This window comes from Peromyscus maniculatus, chromosome 16 (assembly GCF_049852395.1).
Source record: "Peromyscus maniculatus bairdii isolate BWxNUB_F1_BW_parent chromosome 16, HU_Pman_BW_mat_3.1, whole genome shotgun sequence".
Taxonomy (NCBI): Eukaryota; Metazoa; Chordata; class Mammalia; order Rodentia; family Cricetidae; genus Peromyscus; species Peromyscus maniculatus.
The window spans coordinates 6,448,084-6,460,791 of NC_134867.1; positions in this window are offsets into that span (position 1 = coordinate 6,448,084).

Consider the following 12,708-nt stretch of genomic DNA (forward strand, 5'->3'; position numbering starts at 1 on the left):
AACTACTTAATATCAAAATCCCTTCACTAGAGCCAAATAATACAGATGAGAGACACAGTACATGGACAAAGTACAGAGAACTGACAAGAAGGTTGGCAAATATAGACAAATATATTTACACTGGCCATTCTGTCTGACCCTGGGATAAATATTTAGAAAAATATGATATCTACCTAGGTGAAAGAAAGGGAATTCATCTCTTTATTCCACATTGATCACTATATCCAAACCAGGCAGGACTCCATGGCTGCAGAGTCCCTACAGACTGCTACCAAAGGTCAAAATCCCTTGGTCCTTCATCTTTTCATCCCATAGCCATGGGCTTCAGAACTGCACTAGTGCAAGGCTGACTCTCATAGTACTAGTTTGGAGATGAACACTGCTAGCCAAGCCTCCATGTTGGAAAAAGTACAAAATTCCTTTGCATACAGAAAATACAATCTTATGTAAATTATGCATAAAACTGCACCAGTGTGGGGCGTTTACCCACTGACCCCACAGCTCCCCAGAGTTTTCTTGAGTGTGAGCAGCAGGAAATATTAGATAGAAGGATTTATTGTTGAGAATCTTGTGGAGATAAACAAATAGAAAATAAAGGATAGCCTCGAGAGGGCCCGGAACCTTTTCCAATGGGCCCCGACTGTCTCTGCCCCAGGGTTTTTATAGAGATGCCAAGGGGTGGAGCAAAAGACCTCCTCCCCCAGCATAGCCAAGTGCAGACCATCTCAGACACCTGCACTCAGGCCCATGGTCCTAATCATCCTCTATGCGGACCTGCTGGGTAAAGCCATGAGGAACCCGAGAATAGGCTCCCACACACCAGCAACACAGTTAAAACTAATATGTGTTTAGAAATACTACAGGATTCCAATACCATTAATATTTCAATATACTAAAATATGCTATCAAATATTCAAGATAACACCATATTAGAGACAAAGTAATTATGAATAAAGTTAATTAGGTCATTTACACTGAAAAAATATAAAAGCTTATAAAAAGGAAATAGAGGCATATACAAACAAAATGAAATTATTCTTGTTCATGATTACAAAAATTAAACTTTGGAGATTTTATTTTTAAGATTCATTTCTTTGTTTTACATGTATAGGTGTTTGGTCTGCATACGGGAAGAGGGCATCAGGTCCTGTGGGACATGGCACATGGTTATGAACTTCAGTATGGATGCTAGGAACTGAACTCCAATCCTCTGGAAGAATAGCCAGTGCTCTTTACCATTGAGCATCTCTCCATCACCAAACTATGGAAAGTTTTTAATGTTCCAAACTATGTACAAATTCAATCAAGTCATTTTCAACAAAATAATAGAAGAATATTTATGTTACTTAAGAAAAAGATGCCTATCAATATACCAGAATGTTAAAAGCTGTAAGGGAAAAAGACCAAGTAACATATAAAGGCACACTTATTTGAATAATGCTTAACTTCTCAATGGAGACTCTAAAAACCAGAAAGTCATGTACAGACCTGCTGTAAACTCTAAAATACCTCAAATGCCAGAAAGTACTGCTATACCCAGCAAACTCTCAGTTATCATAGATGGAAAAGCAAGTCATTCCATGTTAAAACCAAATGTAAGCAATATCTATCTACAAATTAAGGCCTACAGAAGTTCCTAGAAGTTATCCTCTAAAAGAAAAAGGTTCATTACAGCCCTGAAAACAAAATAATCTCAGACCAGCAAAATCAAAAGAAAGGAAGCACACACACGCACCACCACCAAAATGGGAAATCTAAAAGAAATGGGTAATTATCTTTATAAGTATGACTTACCAAACTTAAATCAGGATCAGATAAGCAATTTAAACACACCTCTAACCCCTAGTTAAATAGAAGAAGTCATTGAACTCTCCAAGCCAAAAAAATATCCCAAGGCCAGGTGGTATTAGCACAGAATTCTTCCAGAATTTCAAAGAAGATGTAATCCCAATGCTCCTCAAATTATTCCACAAAATACAAACAGAGGGAACATTGCACAATCCATTTTATGAAGCCATAGTTACCTTAATACACAAACCACATAATAACCCAGTACTAGGAAACTCCTAAACTGGTAAACACTTTCAGCAAAGCAGCTGGATAAAATATTAACTCACAAAAATCTGTAGCCCCTTCATACCATATACGAATTACAGATGGTCTGAGAAAGAAATAAGGGGAAAAAACACCTTTCATAATATCATCAAAGAATATAAAATATCTTGAAGTATCTCTTACTAAGCAAGTGAAATTTTGTATGACAAAATCTTAAAGTCACTGAAGAAAGAAACTGAAGAAAATATTAGAAGGAAAGATCTTCCACGCTTAGGAATCAGTAAAAATGGCCATCCTATGAAAAGCAATCTTCAAATTCAATGCAATCCCACCAAAATTTCAACACAGTTCTTCACAGATTTTGAAAGGAAACTTTCAGCGTCTTAAGGTAAAACAAAACAAACAAATAAACAGAAACTAGGATACCCAAAAAAATCCTGAATAATAAAAGATCTGCTGGAGGTATTTCAAGTTTTACTATAAAACTCTAGTAATAAGAAACAGAATCATATTGCCACAAGAAGTTGATCAATGGAATTGAACTGAAGACCCAATCAAAAATCCATATACTTATATGATACAGAAATGATGAGAAAAAGTTAGATTAATGAATCTACTTTAATCCAAAAAACAACTGTTAATCTCAAAATACTTTACATTGATATGGATTTTGGTTTATCGATACAAATTTAAGGTCAGTTATGTTATACTACATGTATATTTCTACCTTGTTGAAGGTATTATATTTATGCAGCACATTTAAAATTGTAATATATCATTAAGAAATACAGATTAATAATTGTTTATGATAATCAAATATAGTTACATCAGTTGTTTTTAGGTACACAAAGACATATATATAATATATATAAATTAGATAATAATCTTCAAACACTTTCTGTAAGATGGTCTTTCTCTATGTTGTGAATATGTATTGCTTTCATTGGTTAATAAAGAAGCTGCTTTGACCTATGGCGAGATAGTAAACAGCCAGGAAGGAAATCCAAGAAAGATACAGGAAGAAGAAAGGCGGGGTCAGAGGAGATGCCATCCAGCTGCCCAAGAAACAATATGCCAACAGATCAGTAATACCATGGCCACATGGCAAAATATAGATTAATATTTTCATTACATTAATATTTAATTAATATTAATATAGATTAATAGAAATGGGTTAATTTAAAACATCGTAACTAGCTAACAATAAGCATGAGCCATAGACCAAACAGTTTGTAATTAATAATAAGCTTCTGTGTGTTTATTTGGGACTGAGTGGCTGCAGGACACAGGAAAACTTCAATCTCTACCTGTGGGCACCTGATTTTTTGATAAAGAAGCTAAAATTGCACACTAGAAAAAAGACGACATCTTCAACAAATGCTGCTGGTGTAACTGGATGGCTGCTTATAGAGCAATCCAAATAGATCCATCCCAACCATCCTGCACAAACTTCAGCTACAAATGGGTCAAGGAACTCACCATAAAACCAGATACTCTGAACCTGATATATGAGAAAGTGGGAGATAGCATTGAACTCATTGGCACAGGAAAAGACTTTCTGAACAGGATGCCGTTAACACAGGATGTAAGATCTATGATCCGCAATTAATAAATGAAATTTCATGAAACTGAAAGGCTTCTGAAAGGAAAAGGAAAATGTCACTTAGACAAATCAGCATCCCACAGAATGGGAAAATATTTTTATGACCTACATATCTGATAGAGGTATAATATCCAAAAATATGTAATTCAAAAAACTAGATATCAAGGAAACAAATAATTCAATTAAAAACTGGGTACAGATCTAAACAGAGAATTCTCAACAGAGGAAACTCAAATGGAAGAGAAATAGTTTAAGAAATTTTTAGCTTCTTTAACCATCAACGAAAAGAAAATCCAAACTATTTTGATATTCCATCTTACACCTGCCAGCATGGTTAAGAAAACAAGTGATGTCTCATGCTGATGAGGCTGTGCAACAAAAAGAACACTCTTCCATTGTTGTTGGTAGTGCAAACTCATGTAGCCAGTATGGAAAAAAGTGTGGTGTTTCCTGTGGAAGATGAGATTCAGTCTACCTTAGGATCCTGCTATACCACTTTTGGGCATATACCCAAAACTTGCTTTATCCTACCATGAAGACAATTGTGCAACCATGTCCATTGCTGCTCTATTCATAAAAATCAGATATTAGGAACAACCTAGATCAGAGGAATGGATAAAGAAAATGGAGTACATTCACACAATGCAGTATTACTCAGCCATTATAAAAATGACATCCTGAAATTTGCAGGCAAATGCATATAAGTAGAAAATAAAATCATCCTTACTGAAGTATTTCAGACCCAGAAAGACAAATCAGTAAGTCCTCACTTATATGTGGATGTTAACTTTTAAGTCAATGATAACCAACCTGCAATGCATAGAAACACAATGAGTAGGTATAAATTAAGGAACTGGATGGAACAGATAGATCTCATTAGGAAAGAGAAATAGAACAGATATTTATGAATGGATGTGGTGGCTCTGGAATGAAATAATCAAGTGAGCATGGGAAAGTGGAGGAGATACAGGAAGAGACAGCTAAAATTAAGAGGCATTTAAGAAGTACTATGGAGACCCAATACAGTGGAACCCCCGTAAAATATATACATATATTAAGATAATCTAAAAGAAATTGCCAAACAATGGGAGAGAAAGAGACCCACTGGCCATTTCTTGTCACCAAATGAAGCATCCAGTGTTACAACTAATTGAGTTGTTGGCCGAAAGGACCCTACAGGAATATGCAAACAACACAGACTGTTGCCATAACTGTAAGCTGCTCTATACAACAGCAAGGCTCCATTCCTGAACACAACACCGACACAATTCATTGAACATGGAGATGTCAAGCTGGTGCCTACATAGAGCCTTATTCCCTAAGTTCTACTGTCTTTTTTACACAAAAGGTACCCTGCAGTCTATCCAAGGGATATATAAACATGAAGGCAGCCACAAACCCTTTATCTACAATGGTGAACTGCCTGAAAGATTTGCTAGGGCAATGATGATGTAAACCTTGTGGAGGTAACCAACAAAAACTTGATCTGACTTAATGCTCACTCCATGAGATGGAACCAATACCAAATACTTTTTTTTTTTTTGGTTTTTCGAGACCCGGTTTCCCTGTGTAGCTTTGCGCCTTTCCTGGAACTCACTCTGTAACCCAGGCTGGCCTCGAACTCACAGAGAACCGCCTGCCTCTGCCTCCTGAGTGCTGGATTTAAAGGCATGAGCCACCACCGCCCGGCCCAATACCAAATACTTACTGGGTGACCAAGAACTTGAAACGAGGTATCCCAGCAACCTAGGGTAAAGCAAAATAATGCTGCCCCCCCCCAAAAAAAAAACAAAGAAAAAGAAAAATGTCATGATAAAATGAATCCTACTGATATTCTGCTATACTCATAGATCAGTGCCTTGTTCAACCATCATCAGAGAAGCTTCCTCCTGTAGCAGCTGGGAACAAATATAGAGATCCCCAGCCAGGTATTAAACAGAGACCAAAGACCAACCACTCAGCCCTAAATGGGATGTCTCTATCAAATACCCCCTCTCAGAACTCTAGCCTATGGAAGAGGCAGAAAGTATGCAAGCGCCAAAGGGGTTGAAGACACCAAGAGAACAAGGCACTCTAAATCAACATGAATAAAGCTCAAACAAACAGATAATCAGTTATCATGCACAGGGCCTACATGGGTCTGTGCCATGTGCCCATGTCCTTATATTAGAGCATTCATTTTAGTGTTTTTAAGGGCTTCATGGGTATATATGAGTGCGTTTCTGACTGGTTTGCTCTCCTTTGGGTTCTTTTCCTCTTAATCTGTCTTGTCCGACCTTGATATGATTGCTTTTGTTTTGTCTTACTATGTTTTATTTTGTCATATTCAAAAATGAATGAAAGAAAGAATGAATGTATAAATGTAAACCTAGCCATTGGAGTAAAGGTTAACATCTGAACTGTCCTTTGTACCTGTTGGGAGAGGGAAAACAAGTTTTCTCCAAGGAATTACAATGGGCTTAGCAACAATCCAAGACAGACTGCATGTTCAGGAGTAGTTGATCAACAAATAATGGATTCCACAGTTTTTGCTTGCGTGTTTTTTTTTCTCTCTCTTTCTTTTTAAAATATGTGTATACATGCATCTATTTGGTTACAATTTGATGTGTTTCTTTTTTTTTTTTATGTGCACTGGTGTTTTGCCTGCATGTATGTCTGTAAGAAGGTATCAGGAACGCTGGAACTGGAGTTACAGTTTGGGGCTGCCATGTGGATGCTGGGATTTGAAGCCTGGAAGAAAAGCAAGAGCTCTCAACCCCTGAGCTATTTCTCCAGCTTCATTTGTTGTTGGTTTTGTGAGTGATGTTATATTTTCTTTCCTAGGTTTTGAATGTTGTGTTATTATTTTGGGTTTTACTCTCTTTTCTAAGAAAGAATGTAAAGTTGGGTGAGTAGGGAAGAGGAAAGGTGAAGACTATGATCAAATTTTATTTAAATTTAAAAATTGGTTTAAATTATAAAAAGTAAAAAAGTTTAAAATAATAAGAAATGATGATACTATAAAACAATCTATAAAATGTAAATTAGTATAATCATTGAAAAAAGCAGCATGGAGGTTACTCAAAAGAATGAAAAGTAGAACTATCATGAGGTGCATTAATGCCTCTATAGTGTTCATTTATAAAGGAAAAACATGAACATTTCCAATAGGCATCTTTTTTTAAATTGCTGCATGAATCATAATTGTGAAATGATGGAAAGAACCCTAAGTGTCTATCCGTTGAATAAATTATGAGCTGTTGTATTCACACAGTGATAGTATTCAAGCTAATCTCCACAGCCTCACTGGTATCTGGAACTATAAACAGTTAGACTCTTAAAAAAAAGAAGAAAAGAAAAAGAAAACAAGAGAATGGTGGTTGCCATGACCCAGAGTCAGGCAGTGGAATGACTATTAGGATAAGAAGTAAATTATAGAGGTAAGTAGTACCACACAATCAACTCACCTCTTAGAAATGTCTTATAGCTTTAGAAACTACTGTCAAGTGAGATTTAAAAACTCCCAGGATAAAATGAAGGCAGCACCTGAAGCAATGCCTCACTACGCTTAATTCAGTCATCCTACAATATTAACATATTTCAGTACAATATAGAAATTTAATTTACCAAATAAGCAAATAAAATCTTTTAATGGCCTTTCTAACTTCTATGAAGATTATTCTGGGCTATTGTTTTCTTTGATTGGTTAGATGGATTTTTTTCCATTGGATCCTGTGGGTGGAACAAGCTGCCTTATACGATCTACTCAAATGTTCTACCATGGAGGTATAGCTCAAGAAAATGGTTATCAGTGTTTAAAATTTTGTAATCTAAAGGATATTGTCAGAATATATAATCAATGATTGAATGTAATAGCTAATTATTTGTGCTTAGGTATGTCATTTTAAACACTTCTAACCAAGATATTATTATGCATTTAATAGTAGTTTTAAATAAATTTGCCCTTAATTTGAAGTCTGCAAAAGTCAATTTTTGAAAGGCAATTTTAATTGCTATAAATTAGTATAGTTGATTAAAGAAAAATATTTCTATTTCATCATTTTATCCAAAGCAAATTAAGAAATAATTTAGCTTAACATGATCTTTCATAAAACCAAATCATTAATATTAGGTTTTACAAGCTATTAAAAATTTTCAATGGAACATTACTTATGACATTTCATACAAATTAACATTAAATAAGAATATAAATCTGAGCCTTTCCAAGTACCTAACCCATGAACAGTTTGCATAGAGCAGAGACATTTCCTGTTTCCGTTCTTACTCCTCAGTCCTAAGACCCTCCTCAGGTACTGAGACCCCGGGTTTGTCACTAGTGCTAAACTTCAGGATGTCCTCCTGAATCCCAACCCTGCAATTGGTACCCAGAAAGAGACTATCTTCCTATTTATCTCTGTTCTCTTCAACCAAACACCCTTTAATATGTCCATCCTTGGCCTGGGCCTTGAATCCCTGCTTAGCTCAGTCTGGTCCTCCCTGGGACCCTCTCTATGCTCTCAGTACTCAAACAATATGGATACCATAGTGAGGGATGGACTTTTCTCAGCTCTACATGATAGGGACTATATAAGCTATTAGTCCACCATCATGAGTGAGGTTGCGTTAGCTGCACCAATAGATCTGGTAAGAGACTAGAGCACATAAGCAGTGTTTTATAGATACTTCCCCAAACTTCCCAGTCACCTCCACTAGACTGGTCTGTGGGCTAAAATCTATAACCAAAAGACATAATGGAGCTAGGCATGCCTTTAATCCCAGTACTTGGGAGGCTGTAGTAGGCAGATCTCTGTAAGTTTGAGGACAGTCTGGTCTACATAGCAAAGCCCAAACCAACTTATTGTACAGTTCAACCATGTTACAATAAATAAATAAATAAATAAATAAATAAATAAATAAATAAATAAATAATCCAATAACAAGAAAATACACAACAAACAATATAACTACAAATGCTTAGGTCTCATTAAAAAGCAATACCCAAACAACAGGACAATATACATCTGCTCGCCAAAATACACCAATTCCATAGTAATAGTCTCCGCATATTACAACTTAAATGAAATCAACACACAGATTTCAAAAGAGCATACACATACTCATGAGTTCAAGGAACAACAACAAACCCTCCCCCTCCACCAAAACATGAAGAAACATTATAATATACTTAAAGGGGACGGGAATAGTTCTGTAATTGAAGTCCTACGACCAATCCATGTTTGTCGTCATTCTGTTTACAGTAGGAAAGACAGGGAATCGGTCTACATTCATCAGCCAATGAATGGATAATGAAATGTGGTTTATATACAAGAAGGGATTTCATTCATTGACAGAACATACTGTGCAAGCTACTAGGGAAGAAAGGAAATTAATAGTCTTACCTACCTGTAAACCTAACAAACCACAATGTCAGCCTGCCAGACAAGATAGTCTCATCTGTGTAATAGGGGTGCAACAGTTATAGATGTAGCCAACCACTTTTGCATTGACAGTGAGGCCTGCTCCTCTAAAGATTTATGACTGTAAACTTATCGAAAGCACATCACTTGGGAGGACATAGGCTCTAGCTGTGAAGTTACTACTGTTATTTGGCTAAATTGACACAGCATCAAATTTTTTTAGCTATTTATGTTTATTTTCACGTTCAAATGTTACTCTATGCCTCAGTCAGAGAAATCTCTCTCCAGTGAATGACAGTGAATTCAGAGAATCATGGATATTCAAAGTTCTGATGAAAAATGGTAGTGATGATTGGATGAGTACTCTGCTCAACATAAGACGTATACCGTCACTGCTAAAGCTGAGGGAAAATTGAGTAAGAGAGGAAGGAAAGAATATAAAAGCTGGAATATAGGGAAAAGAGTGCAAAATACAGTCTTCCTAGGCAAGAGACTTTTTTTGCAATCATAAACTCACATTAACTGTGAATTCTCACACTGGTTCTTAGTAGGAATGTGCTCACCAACAGGAACACAGGTGAATGCAAGTGGGAGAACGGCTCAGCAGTTCCCACACCGAAGCAGAACGATTGCTACTAGTGAATTTATGGAGGGGAGGATCATCATCTACAATTGTATATCCATGGATGATTCCATCAGATTCCAATGAGTAGTACCAACACAAGGACCGTATAGATGGTCCTGTTAAACTAAATGGATCCCAAACAAAACCAATGACATGAATCTTGAAATGAGACTAGTAGCAAGAAGAAAGGGGTGATACGTATGAAAAGTTGATAAAACAGGAATGGAGAGCAATTGGAATATACTAGATATATGTACGAAGTTATCAATTTAATTAAAAGAGACAAAAATGTTTTGGAGAGGAGAGAGAATAAGCACAGTAAGTTTATTGTGGCTCTCATATGTTTGTGTGAGAAGATACATACCTATAGCTATGTATCCATGTAAATGCCTATTTATAACATTTTTCATGTTTTAAATATATGAATAAATCATAAAGTAAACAATCCAACTGATTACCTCAGATTTTAAGAAAGATGAATTGTGGTAACACAAAAATGGATTCAAATTTGTAGTCTTTTTGTATTTGTACTTTTAAATAAAAATTAACGTCAGTGGGGCTGATGAGACAGCTGAGTAGTTATAGAACTGGCTACTCTTCTAGAGGACCTGGGTTTTGTTCTCAGAACCCATATGGTGGCTCAGTAACTCCAGTTCTGGATGACCCAATGCCTCTTCTGATGTGCATGCACATAGTGCACATACATATACTTAGACATACACAGACATATTCATAAAATAAAGTAAGCAAATATTTGTTTTAAAATATTAAGCTGTGTGTGTGTGTAACACCATAAAAAAGGAGTTACAAATAAGAGAGAAAGCAAGGAATAAATTGAAGAGAGGAAAAGAAAAAAGGAAATGGTGTAATTATATTTTGATTTCAAAATATAAAATAGCAATAAGTTAGAAAATGAACATAGACCATACCATATTATCATTTAATTGTTTAAGAACCATCATTACACCCATTTAACCTTTATAGTCTATTGTAAATTTTTATCAAAGCTTAAAACACTGTATTTTGTTTCATTTTCATCTACTTATATATTTGCTTATAATTATTTATATTTTATTATATTTATAAATATAAATTTAATATAAACTATATTAATAATTAATAACATTAAATAATGTAAATATAAATTAATATATAAATATTAAGCATATATTTGCTTATAATGTATTATTATTGTTTGCAGATGCTTGATATATATATGGTTTGTGAACCCAGTTTCTTCTTCTACTTTAACATGGGTCTAGGGGTTAATTTAGAGCACCAAGCTTATTCAGCAACTGCCTTTACCCACTGAGCCATCTCAACAGACATACTTATATTTTTTACATTGACAAATAAAATTTGATTTGCTGTGTATATCATGATTCTTGTTATGAAGAATATTAAGCCTGTGAAGTTGTTAACATGTAGATAATTCACAAACATAACCTTGGACAGTTACCATTTCAGTGTAAGAGCATGTGCTGTCTTCACATTTTTCAGTGACACAGTAATCATTTTATGTATCACTTGAACATACTCATTTTTAACAAATGTTTTATCATTTTTGAACATCTCCCTAGTTATTTCCCAAAACTCTAGAACTTTACAATTTCTAAAACACTCTTTGCTTTCGTGATATCAACCATTTAATTTCCATGAGCAAGTAATATATGGCAGTATTTTTTTTCCTGTGTTTTGTTTTTAATCACCTACTCCAATAAACTCCATGATCACGCCTCTTACTGTGAGTAGTCAAATTAACTCTGTTTTATAGTTGGATAGCATCCCATCACATGTTGTACATATATCACATTTTCTGTACCTACTCCAATAAACTCCATGATCACGCCTCTTACTGTGAGTAGTCAAATTAACTCTGTTTTATAGTTGAATAGCATCCCATCACATGTTGTACATATATCACATTTTCTGTACCTACTCCAATGAACTCCATGATCACGCCTCTTGCTGTGAGTAGTCAAGTTATCTCTGTTTTATAGTTGAATAGCATTCCATCACATGTTGTACATATAGCACATTTTCTCTAGTCCTTCATTCAACAATAAACACTTACACTGATGCTATTTACTGTCAACTACAGATGTTGCTGGAAAAAAACACCTATGTAGACTTTCTCTATTGCATCAATTCCAGTCTTTTTGGATAAATGCCATAGTAATTCGAGTATTATCACAGATGATAGTTCTGTTCTTCGTGTTTCTGAAGATAATGGCAAGCCTACTCTACTTCTCTTTCCAACCTATGGTTCATCCTCTGGATAACAGAAATTTTAACATGTATAAAGAGATATTTCATTGTGGATTAATTTGTATTTGTTTTCATAATGAGTTTGATCATTTTTTTCATATACCTGTTGGCTAACATTATGACTCCTTCATAGATAAGTGATATTGTGGTGATATTTTATTTGTACTGAAATGTTATTTTAATTTTATGTTAATAAATAAAGTTGCCCTGGGGTCAGAGCTATTAGAGCCATAGTAAGAGCGTGGTGGTTAGAAGAGCTAGGTAGATTTCTGTGTGTTCAGGGATACAGCCAGTATTGGAGACATACGCCTTTAAGACCTGGAGGGCGGTACTTACAGGCAGTGATGAGGCAGTCATGTGGTTGGGTTTACAACCAATGAGAAGGCAGAACAGAAAGATTATTTAAACAGAGACACAGGAAGTACCTCCCTCTCTCGGGGAAGCTAGGAGCACTGTAGGAGGTAAGATTTTATCTCTGAGCTCTGACCTCTCGGCTTTCTCTTTTACATTGGCTCTGTGTTTCTTATTTTAAAAAGACGATTGGTTACATCTACATCTGGCGCCCAACGTGACAAGAATCCATTAAAAACTGCTTGGGGCCGGCTCCCTAGCTGGAGCAGCCGGCTCCCTAGCCCCGGCCCAGGTCTGCTTGGGCTCAGGCTGGACTGTGAGCTGCTTGCTTAAAGCCAGTGCTACAAACAGCTCAGGCCTGCCCTGCTAAACAGGGCCCCTGCCTGTAAAGCCAAGCCTTGACTCGGCTC